Below are 21,107 nucleotides of genomic sequence, written 5' to 3' on the forward strand. Positions count from 1 at the left end.
AGTTTGTATTTTGGGTACCAGCAGCAGAGGTTTCAGGAAGATGGGGCTTGCCTTCCACAGGGACAGGTGCAACCCAGGAATACCACAAAGATGCGGAGGGCTTAGGCTGTTTCCACAGTGGGATGGTCTATCTGTGACTGTTAGTTCTTCTGAGTGCTTGTCAGTTGCTGCTTCTCATCCTTTTTTGCTAGAACAAGGGCAGGTTACTTTTCCCATTCATCCCACCCTTCCAAACCTGGAATGGCTCGAATATAAAGTATAGTCTCCTTACAATTGAGGTTGACCCTTTTATTAAAAAAAAGTACCATCTTGGCAAAAAGCTTTCTGCAGTAAACATAAACTTAAATTTAAGTACAAGAAAGGGGAGTGGTGAAGAGTTTTTTCTTCTTCTTCTAAATGTCCTATGCAGTGTGACAGCAATAAAAATCATCAGAGAATACTATTAGCTTTGAGGGGGAAAAAAACCTAAAAGCTTTATTACAAACCAAGCTTTGAAAATAGGGGGGATTAGGCGGCTGAAAGGGTCCCACAATGGTAGGAAGAAAAGGTTTCATGCTAATGAGGTTAATGCCCTTTGTATCTCGGGCCTCCACATCTTCATTACGCGCTATCTCCGGCTGCACCGAGCGGCTCAGAGAGCCGCAATCCACTCCAACGCCCCCCTTCCCGGCCCAAAGAAGGATTTGATAGCCGCTCTGTTCAAACTAGATAATTATATCTTTTCAAGTCGGAATTAAGATAAAGAAAGTGAAGCAGAGGCGGCTCGCCTTGATCCACTGCAAACAAATTTGGCGCACTTTCGAGTCCTCCCCCCCCCCCGCCTCAAAAAGGCAGGACAGTCGGCTTATTAGCCGCTCGTTTGCTTTATTAATTCATCTATTTAAAGTGGCAGGATTAGAGCGTCTAATGTGGGCGCGGGCTGCCGTGGCGCTGAAGAATATAAATATTTGCGAGATGCCATCCCACGATGCCTATCTGGGCGAAGGGCTGGGTCAGGGTGAGCGGGGGCCGCATGTGCTTCGCATCCTGTCCCCTTTGCTGTGCACTCGAGCTTGTCTGTAGCTAGTGGAAGCGGAGTTCCCACTCGTGTTCCTTAGGTGCCAGGCCTGAATGCTCTGGGCAGGGCTCTCTATGTGCCTAGTGGGCAGGGTTGGGCTTCACTTCCAGAGCACAGCCAACTGCATGCTGGTTGCCCCTTGTCTTGCCTGTGACTTGTAGGCTATAAGTTGACATATTTACCCCGCCTCGTCTCCCGGTGTGTCCCCCCCCCCCCCCCCGTGTCAAAGAATGTCCGGAAGTCCCAGGTTTTCAGTTTCCTTTTTTCTAATGGGGTCAAGTGGAAGCGGGCCAGGGCTACATTCTCCTGCGATATACACCTGAACTGAGTATTTCCCTCTTCGAACCCATATCTTACTGAAGCAACTAAAACCATCTGGTTCTGGCAGAAACCTTGGATTTCCAGCAGTCACCATTTCTAGCTAACATTCTGGATTCGTGTAGTTCCAGCTCCCTGGGACTCTGCTTCTGGCAGCAGAACCGAGCCGGAGCGGGCACGTTGGCCGAGGCCGGGAACCTGCCGGGCCACTTTTGTAATAGGGGCGGACTGTGGCAGCTACAGAAGCAAGCCAGGCCGACCCGATTGAAAGGCCTCCCGCCCCCCACCCCCGGCCTGAGCGTGGTTTGGGAAACTTGGGCTCCTCCCCGTCCGGCCTCGAGTCTCAGGAAACAAAGTCCTGGACACACTGGCGGGTTGGGGAGGGATTCTGGAGGTTCGGAAGCCTGGCTCTGTGCCCTGCTCTGTGGTGGTAAGATGGGGGCCAGACTGGGCTGCTCACAAGTGGGCAGTTGTAAGTCAGTTTATGGATGGGTTAGGCTAGAGGTCTGTGATAGTACGTTCGTAATAGGTATGTGTCTCGGTCCACCCTACAGCTGTGTTTGTGGATTATGGAAACTCAATTGAGCGTTCTCACCTAGAACTCAAGTCTGTTTGTATCGGTGCTGATTGTTTACTTTAGTCAGAAGCTGAGGAGGTTAGAGTTCCCTGCATAGATTGTGGCAAGATGTCCAGCTTTCCTCGTGCCTCTGTATTGTTTTGCGTCAGGACAAGAACTTCCAGTCACAGGGCTGCGAATGAAGCGCCTAATAAGGTGTGAACATACAGCTTATTAGATTTGTGCACCAGGTCTGGTTGCACAAGATATCTGTGGATACCGTTTGTTTGCATTTTAGAGGATGGTATGGTGTGTGTGACTTGTGGGGACGCTTCTTCCTGTTTGAATTGGGTGGGGGGGGATTTCCTTAACGAACATCCATGCCCAGCATTTAAAGTTGCATATTTGTATCTTGGGGTCTATGCACGAGGAGAGTGGAGGTTTGCGTTGGGGTGCTATTCTCAAAGTGCACCACCAGCTCCTGGAGTTCGGTAAACAACAGCCGGTTTTTGTAACTGCGCATCTTTTTCTAGGCCGGTCTCTATTATTTCCGCAATCAGCACTTGATTTATTTGGGTGCCGCCTTGGGGCAGCCACCGGCGGGGTCGAGGATGAGGGCTTATAGTTCTAGGCCACCACGCCAGGATGAGGAGTCCGGATACAGAGTCTGTACCTTAGCCCCCTGATTTATTTTCGCTAACCAGTCCCGTAGCGAGGGGGAAATGGGAGTTTTGAGAACCCTCTGACCCTAGCCGTGACCCGGCTCTGGGAGGCAGCTTCTCCAGGCGCGATCCTGTGCTCCAGGAAACCCGAAGCGGTGCCACGCTTGAAAGCGAAAGGTCCATTCATCAGCCGCGCCCCAGTCTCTAATTGGCCTTTTGTTCATTAGAGTTGTTGCCCAGCAGGGGAGCTTGGGAGGGCCCGAGGCTGCAAGTCGGGGTGCCTAGTGCAGGCTGGGGGCTGGTGCCTGTGCCCGGGGCTGAGGTCTCTATAAGGGCAGAAGCCATCGCGCTCCTCTGAGGGGGCGCCAGAGCGCGCCAAAGATCACAACCACGTGCAAAAATGCGCTCCTGGAGGCCAGTCCCCAAGAGTCAGGGCCTGGTCCTGTGGCTGCGGAAGCTCTGGCCCCTTTTTGTTCCTTCCTGGCTCCCCTGAAAACGAAGCTGCCCTCTCGCACCCTAGAGACCTCAGACCTGCTGCCCAGCGTCTCCCAAGTTCCCAGCCCAGCTGCAGCGAGTGGGGCTGGGTAGGACTCACTTTCTGCTTTTCTTCATTCTTCCAGTTCCTTAGCCCTGGTTTGCCACTCACCCCAGAGGATTTGCACTCCTTTCTCTAAGCACCAGCTCACACTGTCCCATGGAACCAGTATCCTATGTCATGGGGGAGGAAAACTAGGCCATTATCATTTTAAATTCCTTATTTATCTCCAAGTCAACCCACCTAGCTCCATCCCACGTATCATTTCCAAACCAAACCCGAGCTTCCTTGGCCCCTCAGCACACCTCCACCCTTACTGTCCCTCTGCACACTCATCAGAAGAGCCCTGGAGACAGCATAGGGCTTCTCGGAATACACCCAAGGACCAAGACGCACCTGAGGGGCCCCAGTAGTGCCTAGGCAGGGGATTGGGGTCGCTTTTGGAAATTGAGCCAGAAGGGCCAGCTTTGCCTGGCTGTCAGCAATCTTCCAGATCACGGAGACTGAACCTATATATAGGACTTGGGGCCGTTCCTGGCCCCAGCTACCTCCAGGTCCTATATATAGCTTGGGTCTCCTTAGCCCCAACTGGACCCTGACGTCAGGAAGAACTTGATCTCTCCTGCTTCACTCCTGCTTCTGAAACTGATCCTTGAAATGAGAGAACAGACTCTACACAATTCCCATGGCCTTGACATAAGGTACGGCGATAAATATACACCACTAATGAGCAATTACCATATAATCACCTTCCAATTAGCTCGCATAATGATGAATTAAACATTCTAGCAGGCGGGATTAGGTTTCTTACTTTGTATATTATTTACGAAGGCTATAGCATCTGCAAAGAACCAAATATCAAATTAGATGGAGAATTTTCACTTGGGTGTAATTAAGTATTCAGGCCAACGGCTGTGTTCTGGTCACTCATCAAGTGAGGCCTCCTGCAGAGTACTGACCAGCTCCTTGGCCATTTATTTGCGGGGTTTCTCTCTCTGTCTCTGTCTCTGTCTCTCTGTCTGTCTCTCTCTGGGTTGTAATTGCCTTTCCTGTCCCCATTTACCATCCTGGCCCCTGGGGTGGGAGACTACTTGACTGGGGATGCCAAGGCCAGGGACCAGGGATGTGGGGCGGGGGGGGGGGGGGGGCGGCTCAGCCTAAAGCCTAAAGGGCGGAAGGTAAGTCACAGTCGCCACCAGTGACTGTTGCCTGTTGCGGGACGGGACTGCTGGGGGTAGTGGTGGTGGTGGTGTTGGCTCTGGTCCCTTTTTCCGTTTCTCCGCAGCCCAGGATGGATGCCCCGGGAGACCTCTCTGAGCTGTGGGAGTTATCTGAGAACAAATCAGCTGCAGAGTTCAGGCCCTTATGGCTGCTGCCACCCCAACAGGGGCTTCGTTCAGCGCCCGGCCTTGCTAGGGTCTCTGAAGGGCACTCCTTTTGACTTGTTCCCACCCCAGGTACAGGGAGGGAAATGGGGTAGGAATAAGGAAAGAAACAACAAACTCAGCCCGCCCACAGCCACCTCTCCTGTTCAGAAATGAATTTGGGTAAGAGATTACTTCCTAATCTGATCTAGCTCTGCTGACATTTGGGAAGAAGATGAAAATGGCAGCTCAATTTCATTGTGAAACGGGGTCACTTCGCAGGGGCTCTACTCCCTAGAGAATGTGGATGCCCCTCCTCCTTTCTGGACCAGAGGAAGAGGAAGAAGCATGAGGAGGAGTTGGAGGGGTCATTGAGCTGCCGGACTGGTGGTGTCCCTTCAATGGTGGGGTAGTACTAGGCAGCCAGGCTGGGCCAGCTTCCTCTGGGTATCATCACCTGCCTGCAGGGCTCCTGCTTGTTCAGTGTGGAGAGCTGAGGGCTCTCCCTCTGAACTAAACTGGAGAGCCTCTTTCTTACAGCGGTGCTCATGGGAGGCGAGGAAGTTTCAGCTTCCCCAGGAAGGTCATTAAAGTACAATGACCCCAAGACCTTTATCATGCTTCTCCTGCTTTCAGGGTAAGTAGGGCATACTTGGAAAAAAAGATGGCTCCTGCGATAGCCCCCTCCTCAATGGCTCATGGAACTGCAAAGTCCGGAGAGGTATAGACTAGGGTTTCCCCCAGCAGAACTTCTCTTCACTCCCTGCAGACCAAAAGCTCATCATGACACAGTTCTTGATCTTCCAGCTGTTCCCACAGTGTCTAGCCTCTGTCCTCAAGCCTGATTACCCACCAGTAGTTTCATGCTGGACCAAGCAAGAAGGAGCTGATGGAATGTGTTGCTTGAGGACTTGTTTGTTCTGTAAATGCTTTGCTCAAGGAAGAGCTCTTAGAGGTCTGGATTCTTTTGAGGAACCCCTGTGGGGTGGGGTGTTGATCCTGGGGTGGTGGCACCATCTTCGATGCCGGTCAAGGGAGAGTAGAGAATCTGTGCCTGGGTCTCTGGGAAATGAGTTTGATGACAAGCACGTTCTGTGTTCAGTTTGGCTATGTGTTTTACATGCTGCTGACTGAGCACGCACATGTATCTGTACCTGAAAATTCTTGTACAGTATGGAACACTAAACATGTGGAACACATGCCACATGTATGAGCATGTAGATGGTTCTGGAGGAAAGGGTTCATGTTACCTGTATGATGTCTGTGTGCAGCTGAGGAACAGGTACCCCTTCTTCTGGGTGGATGACCTATTAAGTGACTGGATTTCAGTGAAGTCCCCTGCCCCCATCCCTTGGTTAGGTTTCTTATACAGTATGAAATCCAAACTGCAAGGGCTATCTGTGTTGGACATGGTTGTCCCCAGCAGGTGTCTTGCTTGCTGTGATGAGGTTTTCTTCGGAGAAGTCTCACCTTCACTGGTATACACCTAACTGAGGACTGTCCCTCGCCCCTTTCACAGTAGGGATGTAAGCTGCAGCTGACGCCACCTGTGACTCTCAGAGTTCCTGAACATCATGTAAGGGCTGAGTCGCTGCTGGGCTTGCATGTCCACATAGAAATTAGAAATGAGTGTTTTGAACACTTTTGGAGGACACAAGATGGGATGGGGCATGACTTAGCATACTTGTGGGATTCTCAGTGAGGTTCACGGGATACAGAGCTAGCTTCTTATACTACATAATGCTTCTTTCAGACAGTCTGTCTGTCTGTCTCTGAGGGACTCATCTTAACCACTCCTTGCTTCCCTCTCCCTCATTCTAAATGACTGCAATTATGCCCTCCATGAGACCCAGAAGCAGTGTATAATATTGTAGCTCACTTGAAGTGGCTGGCTGCTACTTTGTTACATAAACGATGTCACACTGATTCAGATGGCGAATTCCTCCTTGTTGTACAGGAACAGCACTGTGTATGTGTGTGTGTGTGTGCGCGTGTGCACGTGCACGCGCTGATGCTGAAGTTTAAGGACAACTAGAGCACTCTCTGGTTTTCACAGCTGAAAGGGCTATTTATGTATAAAATAGAAGGTGGCCAAGGAGGGTATGCATTTACCTATGTGCCACATGTGTGACGTGTGTACATAGGTTGATGTCATAGTTCCACCAGCTCTCTGTGTATAGTCCTAGAAGGATGGAGTTCAGTTTCTATCTTCTGGAAGGGAATAGGCGGGTCAGGAGTCTCTGTGAACATCCACCCTGATGTTCATCTCACAACCACATCCCCTTTCCTGGCCTCTGAACTACAAACATCCATTGTTTCTGCTCCAAGTACCTACAGAAAACTAGGATTTTATGTTACAAGTTCTGTTCCACCTTACTTCAATCCATAGGTCCTATGGTAGTCCATTCACAGCCTGGATTGGTATCTTTATCTTGAATAGAATGATGGGGTGATGGAACATATCTGGGGGCCAAGAAGACCCATAGGGCTAGGAAAACAGTGGCATTTAGGGAAGGATGGAAATCTGCCTTTCCCATGCTCTGGGCATCCCTCCCATGTTTCTTTCCTTCCTTATACAATTCCTAACATTCCTGAAGCTATTTAAAATGTCCATGGGTAGGAAATTTGTAAAGCATTTATGCCAAGATGGGCGTTACACATCAGTTAAAAGAGTAAGCCATAATTGGAGTTCTAAAATGGGAGGGTATTATAATTACATTTCTGTTGCGTGGCAAATACTTAGATGAAAGCAACACATGGGAGGGTTTAGTTAGTTTATAATTTCAGGTCATAGTCAAGACAGGGACTCAAGCAACTAGACACGCCACATCTTCAGTGAAGAGAAAAGAGAATAAATGCATGGAGTCTTGCCTGTGTTCTTTCTAGCTTTCTTCACCGTTGTTTAGGGCTCAGCCTAGGGAATGGTGCCACCCACATTGGGGAGGTCCTTCCTACATCAATGACCAATTGAGACAATCAATTGCATATAGGTCTACAGGGCAATTTGGTTCAGATAATTCCTCATTGAGATTTTCTTCCAAGGTGAGACTAGGTTGTACCCATTTGATCATGAAAAGAACCAGAACAAGGAGTGCCTAAGATATGTCTGTCTTAATTGATTAAAAAAAAAAAAAGAGTATACATGGGCTATTGTTCGTATAGGAGAAATTGCACACAAGTGTATGTGCTGCGACTTGCTTTCAATTTTTCTAAAAGGACACAGAGGGAACTGGTGGAGATATGCTGACAAGACGTTTTAAATGCAGAAGAATATGGCTTCCCATCTCCCTCAGCCCCTATCTCCTCCCCTCAACATGTTGCTCAGTACCTCCTGAATGCTAATGAGTCCTTCCTCATGGGGTTTTCCCTAATGGAGCTTCAGGGTCCTGGAGGTCCTGGTTCTGGTAAGTGCTGAGGGAATCTGGTTCTCTTGCCTCTTTCCTGGAAACTGCCCAATGTGTCAAAACATACACCGAGGAAAGGTCTCTCCAGTGTTGGGGAAACTGCTCCACATAGAATGAAAGTAGGTCTGTGTCCATCACTCTGCAAACACTAGCCAAAAATGGGACAATGCCCTGAATGTAAGACCCAAAATTTCAAACCAGCTAGAGGAAAACTCATAAAATACTTCAAGGTATTGGCATAGGTACGTGCTTTCTGACTGTAGCGGGAAATATTAAAAAATGGATTTTTCCATCCCAAGCTACTCTGGGTCACATAGCACCAGCGGGGTGTTCTCATCGTGACAGACTCTCCGACCCTTTGCTCACTAAGTTCCTGTGGCGGGTTGCTGCTACACGAGCCCCATGCAATGACCGCCCATCTCATAGTTAGCTGTCACCAATCCCTGTGACCTGGCAAAAATCAAAACTCTAGAGGCTTGGGGTTTATCAATCAGTTACATCAGTAAATTCTCAGCCCACAAAACATCCACACAATAAACTCAGAGCCAATTGATATTGATATGAACTGCCCATCTAGATAAGACAAATTGTTCTGTAATTCACCATCTCTTACATGATATTCATAGCTACCTGTGGCTGTTTAAAGCCACATGGATCTGGGTCGTCCTTCTCTTCCTTCATTTTCCTTCCTCTCCCTCTCCATACTCTCTGTCTCAAAAATGTCTCCAAACTTCTCAGCTTGCCTTTCTTTTTCATTGCCCAATCACAGGCCTTGCCTTCTCTTGTGCCTGCCCTCACCTGCGTATAGACATCGACCCATATATGACTAGGACTTAAATAGCACAGGAAATAGACTCAAGAATCAACACGTCATTACACAAAATTAAAAATTCTGTACAGTTAAGGAAAAAATGAACAGAAAGAAAGAAAGAAAGAAAGAAAGGAAGGAAGGAAGAAAGAAAATAGAAGGAAAACCAAGATGGGATTAAATATAAATGACCAAGGCTCATGAGCCCATTTTGGAACCTCGTCTGTCCATGACTCCTGTGTGCTTTTCACCCTGTGCCCATGAGGTAAATGCAGTGAGATATTATCTATTTCTGCAGGCAAGGGACTAGTCCAGACAGTTTCTGGCTGAAGGTCTCAAGCTAGAAATGACTGGAGTAGTATTTGCTTAGAAGTGGGTGTGAGCTTGAAGCTCACTTGGTCTATGAACTGTGGTCCTGGGCCCTAGGCTACGAGCTGATGCCACAACTTGTGCTATTTCTCCCAATCTTCGCTGTTGTTCCTTGTGGGAAGTTCTCTGAGAAATCCCACTGTGGCGGTTTATAGTCCCTGCCAGCATGGCAGAATCTAGAATCACCCCCGAGAACTGGAGGTGGGTGGGTGGGGATAGTTTTGATCAGGTTATTTGAAATGAGAGGACTCACCCATTTTCTTCTGGCAGCCTACCTCTGAGGAAGTGTGAGGGGGAAGCTCTTGATTTTGGCCTACTTGCCTGCATGTTTCAGTGGCAGTCATCTACCCTGCTGCTGCTGTCTCTGCTGGCATTGCCATCCTTTGTGGACACTTGAGTATTTTTCTGCTTTCCAAGGTGGACAGAAGGACAGTAGCTCTCTGAGAGCCCTACTTGCCAACAGTTCCAGGCTTGTTGAGGTATCCAGCCTCACAGATTGAACAGCTACCTTTTGTATGGCTCTCCAGCATGAAGACAGTCGCTGTTGGACTGCCCTGACAAACTTCTCTTTCATATACATTTACTCCATCAATTCTGTTTCTCTAAAGAACCCTGGCATTTATACCCATAGACACACTGAGATCCATTAGCTAAATAAGAGTTTCAAGGTACCCTTGAGGAGAAGTAAGTGGCAGATCTAGGATTTGAACCCATGTCAATCTGACTTTGATGTCCAGATGATTTTGCTTCAAATCCTTTATACTTAAACTTTCACATCTTATCTAAATCTGTTTTCTGTGACTCAATGACTTTTGGGTGACACCGGGAGACAGTGACATAGTTCAGAGCTTGCATTTACTCTCCCTAGGGCATGACTGAAAAAGCCACCTGTACACAGACTGTGACACGGGAAACAGGGTATTTAGTTGTTGATCCTTTCTGGATTGAACAAGAATTTTCTTTCCATAATGATGTGTGTGCACATGTGTATGCATATACACACCTGTTTGTGCAGTGCCTTATCCTCCCTCTGTGGAAACATGGGATCTCGCCATGGCCACTATGCCCTTCTGCAGACATGGACAGACCCCCTGGGTCTTCGGAGATGAGCTTTGCTTCCATACCTGAGAATTTGCATACCAGTGGCTCTGTCTCTGTTCCCCTTCAATGCCAGCAGATTTAGCTACTACCTATCAGCTCTGCCCTAGCTGATCTCATGCATTGAAATATGCACTAGCTGGAGCATCTAGCCTGGGATATTTGAGAGCCCAGGAGAGCTGTTTGAACCCCAGATTCACCCCCAGGGAGGATCAACCCATGAGTGCCCTGCTAGCCGCTGAATACCTTGGAGTGGATTTTTCTAAGGTCCTGCTCTGCGTGTTGCTTCCTGGGAGCTACTAGTGGTGTCTGAACTGCCAGGGTCCACAGTCTTAGGATGTGAAGTCATGACCTCAGAATAGAGCCATCTTAGGCTCCCCACTTCTTCCACTGTGGCTGCATTGTTAAGTAGTGTCCCTGGCAAGTAATTACATCCACAGCAGCTCAATTGCACCCTCAGCAAATGAGGTGCTGATCTGAAGTAATTAAGCAATAGTGTGCGGTTAGCTATTGTGGGTGCCTTTCCTCCCCAGTACTGTGCAGCTGCACCATAACGAGCCCATCCAAGGCCTGAGCAAAAGCCTGTGCTACCTGTACTTTCCTTCCTTGCTAGGTCTTTGCTGAGACACCTCAAAGTCAACTTCTCCTGGGTTTCTAAGTATTGGGGAGAGCCCTTAGATGTGTCGGGTGCAGAGGGTAATTACCATTCTTTAGGAACAAAAAAAAATACACAACAAGCTTGCTTATAGTTTTCTTAATTATATGTCTTGGATATAAAACAATCTCTAGGTGGTGATGAAGTGTTGATTAATTACCCTAAACATCGCCTTTGGGTCATTAGGAAATGTATTCTGACCTTCTTTGTTTCAAGGGAGCCATGAAATCCCTTTTCCTATAAACTGCATTGAAAATGTGTGTGTTGGAGCAGTGAATACCTCATTTGTGGGGCATGGATTTAGGGTCCTTGTAGGCCTCAGGTAAGAGGATATAGGCAGATGTCAGAATTGCTACTTGACCTGGATGGGTGAAGGTGTAGCAAGGTGCCATGTCCTAGTGGCTTAGGGAGCCATCTCTTCCTGTCCTTGGAGAGCTTCAGGAAACACTCCAAAGTCAGCAGCAGGTACACAAGACAAGGCCGGAGAGTTCACTGGACAGAGGTAGGACCCAGGAAGCTGGGTAGGTGGTGTCAATAATATTGGGTGCTGAGGGGAGTGGAGATGCCCTCCAGAGAGTTCTGGGGTATGTGCTCCTACCAATATGTATAGGATGGGCATGCCTTTATAAGTGTGTGGGTGTGCCTTAATAAGTGTGTGAGCATGCCTTTTTAAGTGTGTGGGTGTGCCTTCATAAGTGTATGGGTACACATTCAGGATTTATTTATATGGGGATCCTATGTGACTGTATATGGATGTATATAGGTATTATATACACATATATAGGTATATTATAGATCATATATATATTATATACATACATGGGTGTATTCATAATGAGTGTATATATGTTTAGGCTTAGATTTTTTTTTAAAAACCTACTTTAATAAGGGTTCTCAAACGCTTCAACCCCTCTTCTATTCCACCGTCCAAAGGTAGGGGAGAAAAGATGGTAAATAGGACAAGGGGATGTGGACCTGTTTAAAAGTATTTCTTTGGGGCAATTCTAATCTCCGTTTGTCAGGATAACAACAGTCTAGTTCAAAAGTGTCACCAAACACGAATCACCAGGGGCAGCAGAATCCAGCAGAAACCTCTAAGCCTCTGATGAATCAGCAGGAGTCAGCAGGAGTGACCAGGACCAGCCAGAATGCCAGAAGTCCTTTGCTCAATGAAGTGAAGATCAGTCAAGACTGGAGACCAACGAAGAGTTGCACAGCTAGCTATGCAAGTGCACAGTCACTGTCCATTGAATCCTACTTATTTTCTCTCCCTCCCTCCCTCCCTCCCTCCCTCCCTCCTTCCTCTCTCTCTCTCTCTCTCTCTCTCTCTCTCTCTCTCTCTCTCATCACTCTCATCATATGTCCTCTTATGGGTCTGCTTCAGCAAAACACCATGTGAATCTGCATCACATGATACTTCCAGAAGCTCCCATTTCATGTGTACATGTGAATACATGTGTGGATGTGTATATAACTGTGCTAAGATACGTGTGTGGGAATGCATTAGTTTATGAACAAAGACGTGTGTGCTTATTTGATGTTCTGTGTGTGTGACATGTGTTCACAAAAGTTTATGTGAGTGTACATAGGTATGTGTACATATGTATGCATATGTATTACATGCTACATGTATAGCTATGTGCATATGTATATGTGTGTTTGGGTATATTTGTAAGGGTATGCAGATGAATGTGAATATGTGCATATGAATGTATGTTTATGTGTGTATGGGTAAGAGTGTCTGTGTATGGGTGTGTAAGCATGAGTATGAGTATGGAGAAGGATATATATATATATATATATATATATATATATATATATGGTGCATGTGTGAATAGGTGTGTATTTATAGGCATGCATGTATCTATATGTGGGTATATGAATAAAGATGCATATGTATGGATATGTATACACACCTATATGGGTATGTATAGGCATAGATATACAGGTGTAAGTGCATATGAAAATGCGTGTATATGTGTATGCACATATGAGTGTATGTTGATGTGTGTATGGGTGTACGTGTGTACGTGTGTGTGTGTGTGTGTGTGTGTAATGTCTGTGGAGATGAGTGATGATGGGGAACTCTCCTGTTGTGTGTATGAATAAGGGTATGTGTTTATAGGTGTGCATGTGTGTAATGTGTGTATATACAGGCAAGCATGTGTATGTGTGTGTGCATGTACATAGGTATGCATGTGTATGTATATAGGGTGTGTGTTTAGGTATGTGTGCACAGATGTGGATGTGTTTCTGTGTGTCATGTGAGTGTAGATGGATATGAATATGAGTGTGTACAGGAATGTGTATATGGGTGTGTATGTACATGGTGTGTAATGGGTATGTGCTAGGTTGGGTGTGAATAAGAGTGTGTATATGGGTGGGTACATGTACATGCGTCTGTGCGTGTGTATGTGTGTGTGTGTGTGTGTGTGTGTGTGTGTACAAGGTGTGTACTAACATGATCCAATGATGGGGGATTTTCCAGTCATGTTTCAAGGTCTCAGCTGTTACTTACAGGGGTCAGAAGTGCCACATTCCATCTCCTTATGCTGGGGCTCTCTTTCTTGGGGAATGCAGGAAGTGTCTTCCACACAGACTACAATGTATTTCACTGGCTTTCTGCTCTCAGACAATCAAGTCCTCCCTCCTGCTCCTCCTAGCACCTCAGTCCTGTCTTTTTTTCTGAGGCTCTTCTCTGCCTTCATTCTCTATTGTGCTCTCTGGGTACCTGCTCTCTCTGCCTTATTACTAAAAATACTCTAGGTGGCCCACAGGGAACATACATAAACTTAATTAGTGATGCATAAGAGATCTACACACATTATAAAGGGAAATAGAACAGTAAAAACGCCTGAGGAAAACATATATTGAATCGTGTAGGGCAGTGGGGAAGCAGACAGCCAGTTGAGTTGGAGGAACTGGTCACATTCTGTGCACTGTCCCTGACAGTGATAGGGACCGAGGCTAGCAGTTATGAGATGCTCCCAGAGCTCGTCTCTTTCCTGCATGCGTGCGATCTCATCTTATCCTCTTGCCAATATCCCTGGAGGTAGGGCCTCTCATTAACCTCATATTAAGAATGAGGCTCAGAGTGGTTCGGTGTCTTGCCCAAGGTCACACAGGTGGTAAATGACTGAGCAGGGATTTGAGTAGGGTTGCCATCTGGTCTCAGGACAAGATTGTCTCTAAGTGGTACCAAGGAGTGACAGTTGATGCCCTTGGGATAAATTGGCTCCCAGGATGCACTGAGTGCCAGGGAGGTAGAATAGCTCACTGGAAACATGTTAGAAGAGGAGTGTTGTGGTTGGGGGAGAAGAAGAAGGCTGGATGGTCCTGCCAAGGAGCCATGGGGAGCAGGAAACAAGAAGTGTGTGTGCGTGCGTGCGTGCGTGTGTGTGTGTGTGTGTGTGTGTGTGTGTGTGTGTATCAGAGGTCAAAGGTTAGAGGCCAGACTTCAGAACTCATAGCTAAGGATCAGGAACAAGGAGATCCAGGCCCAGGATGCTGGGAGGTGAGAGCCGCACAGGGGATCCCTCCCCCAAAGGCCTCCCTGAGAGGAAAACAGTCTTGTCTTGGGCACACCTGGCTGCCCCACCACCCGACTTGGATTTCAGGAGCACCAGATAACATGCTAGGCTGTTCCCTAAGGAGGGGCCGGGTTTGTGGCTCTCTGCCCATACCCAGGTCCCCTAACTGGCCACCAACCAAAAATCTACTTTCTTTCCTGAAAACAAGGCAGGTAACAGTACACCTGTGTGGTGTTGTAGTCGGGAGGAATGGCTGCTGAATTAACAGGGCTGGCATAGTGGGGAGCCAGGGTGGGGTGTGCAGAAGAGCCTTCAGGGAGAAAGGGGAGAAGGTGTCTGGTCTCCAAGGCTTAGAAGGTAGAAACATGATCGCTTCCTGCCCTGCAGGGCCCAGAGCAGCAGTCTGGGGAAATTTCTTAGTGAGATGGGTTGACAAATGGCGGCTGAAGTTTGTGACTTGGGCAAGCCCAGCAGGCAGGAGATGTGGCTGCTTTCTCAGGAGGGTCAGGCTGCAGGCTGGGAAGCCTGAAGTTATGATCTCTAGGACCCTTCACACTGGCCACAGGACCTCTGAAGAGCCCGTAGGCCCAAGCCATTCATTTATTCGATTATTCAGTGTGCACGTGTGTGTGTATTTCTGTGTATTTCTGTGTGGGGTGTACCTGTAAGCGTGGGAAGCATGCATGTGGTGGTTAGGATGTTGGCCTGTGACTTCTCCATGTAAGCCAGGCTAGCTGGCCCACAAGTTTCCAGAGATCCTTCCATTTCACCAACCCAGGGAATATAGAGAATGTTGCTATGTCCAGCTTTGTATGTGGGCTTTGGGGATCAGAACTCAGACACTCATGCTTGCAGGGCAAGCATTTTTACAAACCGAGCCATCTTCCCAGGGACAGACCCAACTTCAACACAGACCCATCTTAGTTGGTGTGAAAAAGCTGGCTCAACAAATACATCCAGCAAAAGAGATGGCTTATCTTTCAACCTCGAGGTGTTCTCAGGTTATCTAGAAATAATAATAAATGTGAATAAAAATTTAAAGGGTTTAGTTTTATTTTTGGGGTGTGTGTGTGTGTGTGTGTGTGTGTGTGTGTGTGTGTGTGTGTGTAGTACAGTGCACATGTGGAGGTCAATGGTCAAGTTTTGAGACTGCTTCCACCTCATAGGTCCTGGGGATGGAACTCAGGTTGTAGGGGTGGCAGCATATGGTTTTATGTGGCTTGTGGCAAAAGCTCAGTCAGCGACTGGGCACTACTATCTATACTGCCGTGGTTTGGGGAGCAGTGGGTGCCACTGTTTTCCCAAGTCTCTCTAGGCATGCTCTATCACTGCTGTCAGACAGTGTCAACTCATACAAGAAGACAAGGCTTGAGAAAGAGGACCAAAGACCTAGGTCTAGCTCTTTCTCGGTGTGACTTTGAGCCTATGCCTTTCCCTCTGGGCTTTACTTTTCTCCTCTGTACGTGAGGAGTCTGACCAAAGGACCTTTGCAGCCAGATGGGTATGGATTCTCCTTTGCTACATGGTTGGTTAGGGCCAAGGCTAGATGAGAAACCTCCCTGGGAAGATAACTGAAAAATCTTTTTTCTCTTAGCACCATTGGTCTCATGCCTGGTCATTGATTGGCATCCTTGTGCTTTGCCACAACTGGATGGAGATGACACATTCCCACATTCCTCACAGGCCCACCCCAGCAGACACATAGAACACAGAAGCTACACACTCACAAATGTACAGGCCCAGGTAAAGCTAATGCCACGAAATACCTTTGTAGGAATCATGGTTCTCTGTCCCTACCCCCTTTCAGGGTGTGGTTTGGTTCAGCTCCGACCACCTGTTATCTTGTGTGGCATTGCAACATTGAACAAATAAGAGTATAGAATGTCCTCTTAAGCTTACCAGAAAATTCGTAATTTCTGGATGAAGGCTTTTGTATGGACATGTCTTATGGGCCACCCTCACAGCCCATCCAGGGTGGAGGATGCTTGTAGCTAATACGATGTCCTTGTGTCCAGGATGCCCGGCAGGCACAAGTCTGTGACAGACTGGACGCTGTGGAAAGCGATGTGATTGAGGAATCTCATCCTGGAAGTCCTAGGAGGGTTAGGGGTAGAAGGGGAAGAGTGAAGAAAAATGTCCAGAGCAGGGCTGTGTTGAGGATGGAATCTGATACATTTCCTTCCTTCCTCAATGAGCAGACCCCAGCAGCCTGCTCAGCACCCATTTGTCCATGGTTTTGGGGATAGCTGCCCTGGGCACCCCAGACACTGAGATAGGTCAAAGCTCTTTCTTGTCTCCTCCATCAGCCCTTGCTATCCAGGAAGGGTGAGCTGATCAAGGCCCAGGGAGATCTTGCTTTAGGGTGCTGTGTGGGACTAGAAGTCACCAACTAGCTCCAGTTAAGCCTGAACTACTTCTCCTGGGACAAACTTCTCCTGGGACAGCTACAGTTCCAGGGTGACACGACTTTTTGGGGGTGTTATAACTTTAATTTTTCTCAAACCCTATTTTTAATGATGGCTCTTAAGTACTTTACCCTCCCCTCTAGCCCACCACCTATCAGAGGTTGTGGAAAAGAAAGGATATGGGGGGAGGTGGACCTGTTTAGAAATGGTTCTTTGGTGCAAATACCATTTGTGTTGTCAGGAAGTCAGCAGTTCAGCAGTCAGCAGTGGCAGCTCGATCCACTCTCGAACACTTCATGGATATATCAGCAGTCCAATTCAGTAGTGTTGGAATAGCAGCAGGTGACATGACCTAGCAGACACAGCCAGGCGGGAGGGATTTGGACCAGCAGGGATGACAGGAGCAGTTCTTAGCTGTGCATTTCCCTACAAAGTAAAGATCAGCAAAGACAAGCTGTGTAAGAAGCCAAACTCAGCCTCCATCACTCGGTTGACTCCTTTTTATACCCCCTCCAAACATCACATGTCCTCCACGGGTCTTGACTCACCACATGCGTCTGTCTCAGCTGACATCACTCTGCCAATCAATCCAAATCCTCGGAAGTGGCAGGACATGGCCACACACCACCAGGAGTTTTGTGGTGTGTCTCTCTCTATGGACTTCCAATAAACAAGGCTCACTACATAGTTTAAGGTGGACCAATACATGCATGTCATTAGCCTTCATCACATGTTCTTTCATGTGCTTGCTTTAGCAGAACATCCTTTCACCTGTGTCTGCTTCAGAAAAAAGCTCCTTCACGTTTGCCCCAACAAATCACCATCCAATACAGCTTACTTTCCAAAGAACCCTTAAGTTTCCACTTCAGGGGGTGCTTACAGAGCTGGTGACAGAGCGAGAAATATATAGAGGATTTCTTGAAGGAAAAATAGAGTGTGTGGCCAGCACACAGGGGTCAGGGAAGGACTTGATCACACTCATCTGGTGATTTCCATAGGGCTGCTCTGATTAATCACACACTTTGCTCAAGGCTCTGCAGGGAAAGTATAGGATTATAGGAGTTCCTTGTCCCCAAGATGCTCTTCACAGGCTTTGGTGAGGATTTAAGCAAGCCACCCGTAGCATGTTGTCAAGTTGGTAATGGTATGTGGCTCAGTCTCATAGCAGTGGTTCTTAACCTCTGGGTTGAACCCCTGGCATTCCCCACCCCCAGGGGTCAAATTTCAGATAGCCTGCATATCGTATATTTACATTATGATTCATAGCAGTAGCAAAACTACAGTTATGAAGTAGCAATGAAATAATTTTATGGTTGAAGCTTGCAGTATTAGGAAGGTTGAGAACCACTGCTAGAGATTATGCCAGAAGAGGGTAGAGAAGGCTTCCTGGAGAAGGTAGAGCTCAGGCTCTGGTCACAGTCTGCTCTTAGCTTAGCATGTTCTCTCTTTTGCATGCTGCACAGGGGTGTTATCCACGAGGAATGACATGGGGGCCATGCCTATGAATGGTGAAAGAAGGGAGATTGTATTCAGGGTCTCCGGCAGTGACCCTAAATCTGCACCTGTGCCCTTAACAAGAAAGATGGCATGCTTTCTCCCTGAGACGGCAGCCGTTGACAGTTTGATGCTTGCTAGAAGGCTCCTGAGCCTACTACACTCTCCAAGCCACCATCTGAGAGCCAACCTGTTCATATCACACCAGAAGAGTGCCCTGAAGTGGTGGGGGCTTCAAAGGGCAAGGCTCTGGGGAAGCAAGGTAGAAGATGGGTTCACACAGAGATGGCAGCATGGCAGGCTCTGTGCCCTGGGAGGTCTCCTGCTCTGTAATCTTCAGAGACCCAGATAAGAAGTCAGAGGAATACCCCAGGTTTTGGACACTTTGAAAACCTTGGAGTTGCCTCCTGACCCATAGGACCTAGGTGTCAACTGTAGAGTCTTTTTTCTCACCTTGAAGAATGGAAAGCTTTCTTCTGGGGATTCCACTTGGTTCTGGTTTTCTTGTGCCACAGTGACAGATGCTATCCACACTAGACAAGGGCTAGGCAGCCCAATCCCTTCCCATGAAGCCCTTGGTGTTTACATGCTGTGCCCAAGCCTCTGACCTGTGGAATCTGACATTGTGAGGTCATTAACTCATACAGGGGGGTAGAACGAGGCTTTGCTGCTGCATAGGTGAGCTGTATTGGGGGAAGATGTCTAACAGGGTTCATCCCATGGGAGGCTGTCCTCTGATAGGCTGAGGCTCCATCTATGGGTTCATCCTGTGGGAGGCTGTCCTCTGATAGGCTGAGGCTCCATCTATGGGTTCATCCTGTGGGAGGCTGTCCTCTGATAGGCTGAGGCTCCATCTATCTGGACTCTTAGTCCCCTTCTCCAGGGAGGGTCTCTTCCTAGGTTCTAAAGGCCTGAACAGGATTGATATGTGCGCGCGCGCGCGCGCGCGTGCACACACACACACACACACACACACACACACACACACACACACACACACCAGTCTATGTTCTTAATATGAGAGAAAGCACACAGCATTCCTCCCCCAATCACCCTGTCTTGTTCCCCTTCACCATTCTTTCAGACTTTCTTCTTAAGATGTCTGTGATGTTTGGTTTATTTCCACAAATTAGCCTCATCTGAATGGGGAGCCTCAACTAAGTAACCTTCCTGATTCTCTTAATGGAGGTGGGAGAACCCACCCACGCCAGGAATGGGCAGCACCTTCCGCTAGCCCAGATAGAGAGGGACGTGTCTGAAGGAAGATCTTTCTCGCCCTTTGTCCGCCTGGCCTTCCCTATGGCTGCTGAGTTGGTTTTTGCTGCTGCTGTTGCTGTCTCCTCTCACAGCAGAACCTTTGTTTTCCAGGCTTCCATCTTTGACCTTCTAGAACCTTCCAGGTTTTCGGTACCACACTGGGATTGCCAAGCTGCCTAGCCTCAATGACAGCAACTGGTTCTCAGTCTCTCTCATCTGTGAGACAGCTGTAATGATGATGATGATGGTGATGATGATTACGATAATAATAACAACAACAACAACAACAACAACAATTTTATAATCTATTTGTTCTCATCTTCTTGGGCAGTGGTTCTTAACCTTCCTAATGCTGCAGCCCTTTATTTAATATGGTTCCTGATGGTGTGGTGACCCCTCCTCCCAAACATGAAATTATTTTCATTGTCCTTTTATAACTGTGATTTTGCTACTGATATGAATCTCAATGAAAATATTTGTATTTTTTGGATGTTCTTAGGGAATCCCTGGGAAATGGTCATTTAACCCTCAAAGAGGTTGAGACCCACAGGTTGAGAAGCGCTGCTCTAGAGAACCCTGACTAATATAAGAAAGTTCGATTTTTTGTTTTTCTCGACTGGCTTATTTTGCTGAGCATTATAAGCTCGAATTATATCCACGTCCCTAGGTCAAGGCACTAGGTAGTTAAGAGCTGAAGAGCAAGTCCAACTCTAACAGTTTGTACATGGGAAGCTGAAGCTCAGAGTGGGTTGGAACCCGCTTAGTTACCCACCATGCCAGAGGCAGAGGGGGTATGTGTGGATTCCGGAAGCAGGGAGATAAGGTGTTGAGGCTCACAGATTTTTGAGGCCTGCTTCTCTCTGCTCCTTTCTGGCTGAGTGACCTTGGATTGGGAAGATAAGGAAGATTAAGATACATTTCTGTAGTATTTGCTTCTGTCCAGGCACAAGTAGATCCAGAACTCACCAGCTACTGCTGTTCTTTTCCTCCTTTTAAGATTCTATCTGGCTTTCTGTCTGTCCATCTGTCCATCCATCCATCCATCCATTCACCCAACTATCCATCCGTCCATCCATCCATCCATCCACCCATCCATCCATTTATCCATCCATCCATCCATCCATCCATCCATCCATCCATCCATCCATCCATCCATCCACCTATCCACCTATCCACCTATCCACCTACCTATCTATCTGTCTGTCTGTCTGTCTGTCTGTCTATCTATCTATCTATCTATCTATCTATCTATCTATCTATCTATCTATTTATCTGCATATATATGTGCATGCACCTGTGTTCAGCTGTGCAAATGAGGTCAGAAGACGACATTGGATACCTTGTAGCTAGAGTTATGTTTGTGTGACACTTAGCTTGCTACACGGGTGCTAGAATTTGAACTCCTATCCTCACAATTGCATATTGAGGTATCTCCCAGCTCCAGCTGCTGCCATTTCTCGATGCTGTTACTGTCAGTAAGCCCTGGTTTGTGCTGCACGTTGGTTACATTAGAGTGAGTTAGTTTCCCTTGCTTCAGTGATGTTTCCAGTGGGACTCTAGTACAGACTATGAGGAGGGAACAATGAGGCAGTTCT

The 21,107-nt window shown here is 47.5% G+C and overlaps 1 long non-coding RNA gene and 1 pseudogene across 3 annotated transcripts; one reads left to right on the forward strand and one right to left on the reverse strand.

Moving 5' to 3' along the window:
* Nucleotides 1-1,764: 1,764 nt before the first annotated feature.
* On the forward strand, nt 1,765-4,190 carry LOC147997167 (uncharacterized; annotated as a pseudogene).
* Nucleotides 4,191-11,685: 7,495 nt separating this feature from the next.
* Nucleotides 11,686-19,600, reverse strand: LOC108349711 (uncharacterized). 3 transcript variants are annotated; one of them, XR_015648346.1, is made up of 5 exons: nt 19,480-19,600; nt 18,709-18,872; nt 16,988-17,187; nt 16,256-16,450; nt 13,657-13,872 (listed from the first exon to the last, which is right to left on the reverse strand). It is a non-coding gene; the product is annotated as an uncharacterized LOC108349711 (long non-coding RNA). The 3 variants fall into 3 exon arrangements; XR_015648351.1 differs by having other exon boundaries at nt 13,675-15,362; nt 19,458-19,599; XR_015648358.1 differs by lacking the exons at nt 13,657-13,872; nt 18,709-18,872; nt 19,480-19,600 and adding exons at nt 11,686-12,017; nt 17,310-17,795.
* Between the last annotated feature and the right edge of the window lie 1,507 nt (nt 19,601-21,107).

Source organism: Rattus norvegicus, chromosome 1, assembly GCF_021556685.1.
Source record: "Rattus norvegicus strain SHRSP/BbbUtx chromosome 1, alternate assembly SHRSP_T2T, whole genome shotgun sequence".
In the NCBI taxonomy this organism is placed as follows: domain Eukaryota; kingdom Metazoa; phylum Chordata; class Mammalia; order Rodentia; family Muridae; genus Rattus; species Rattus norvegicus.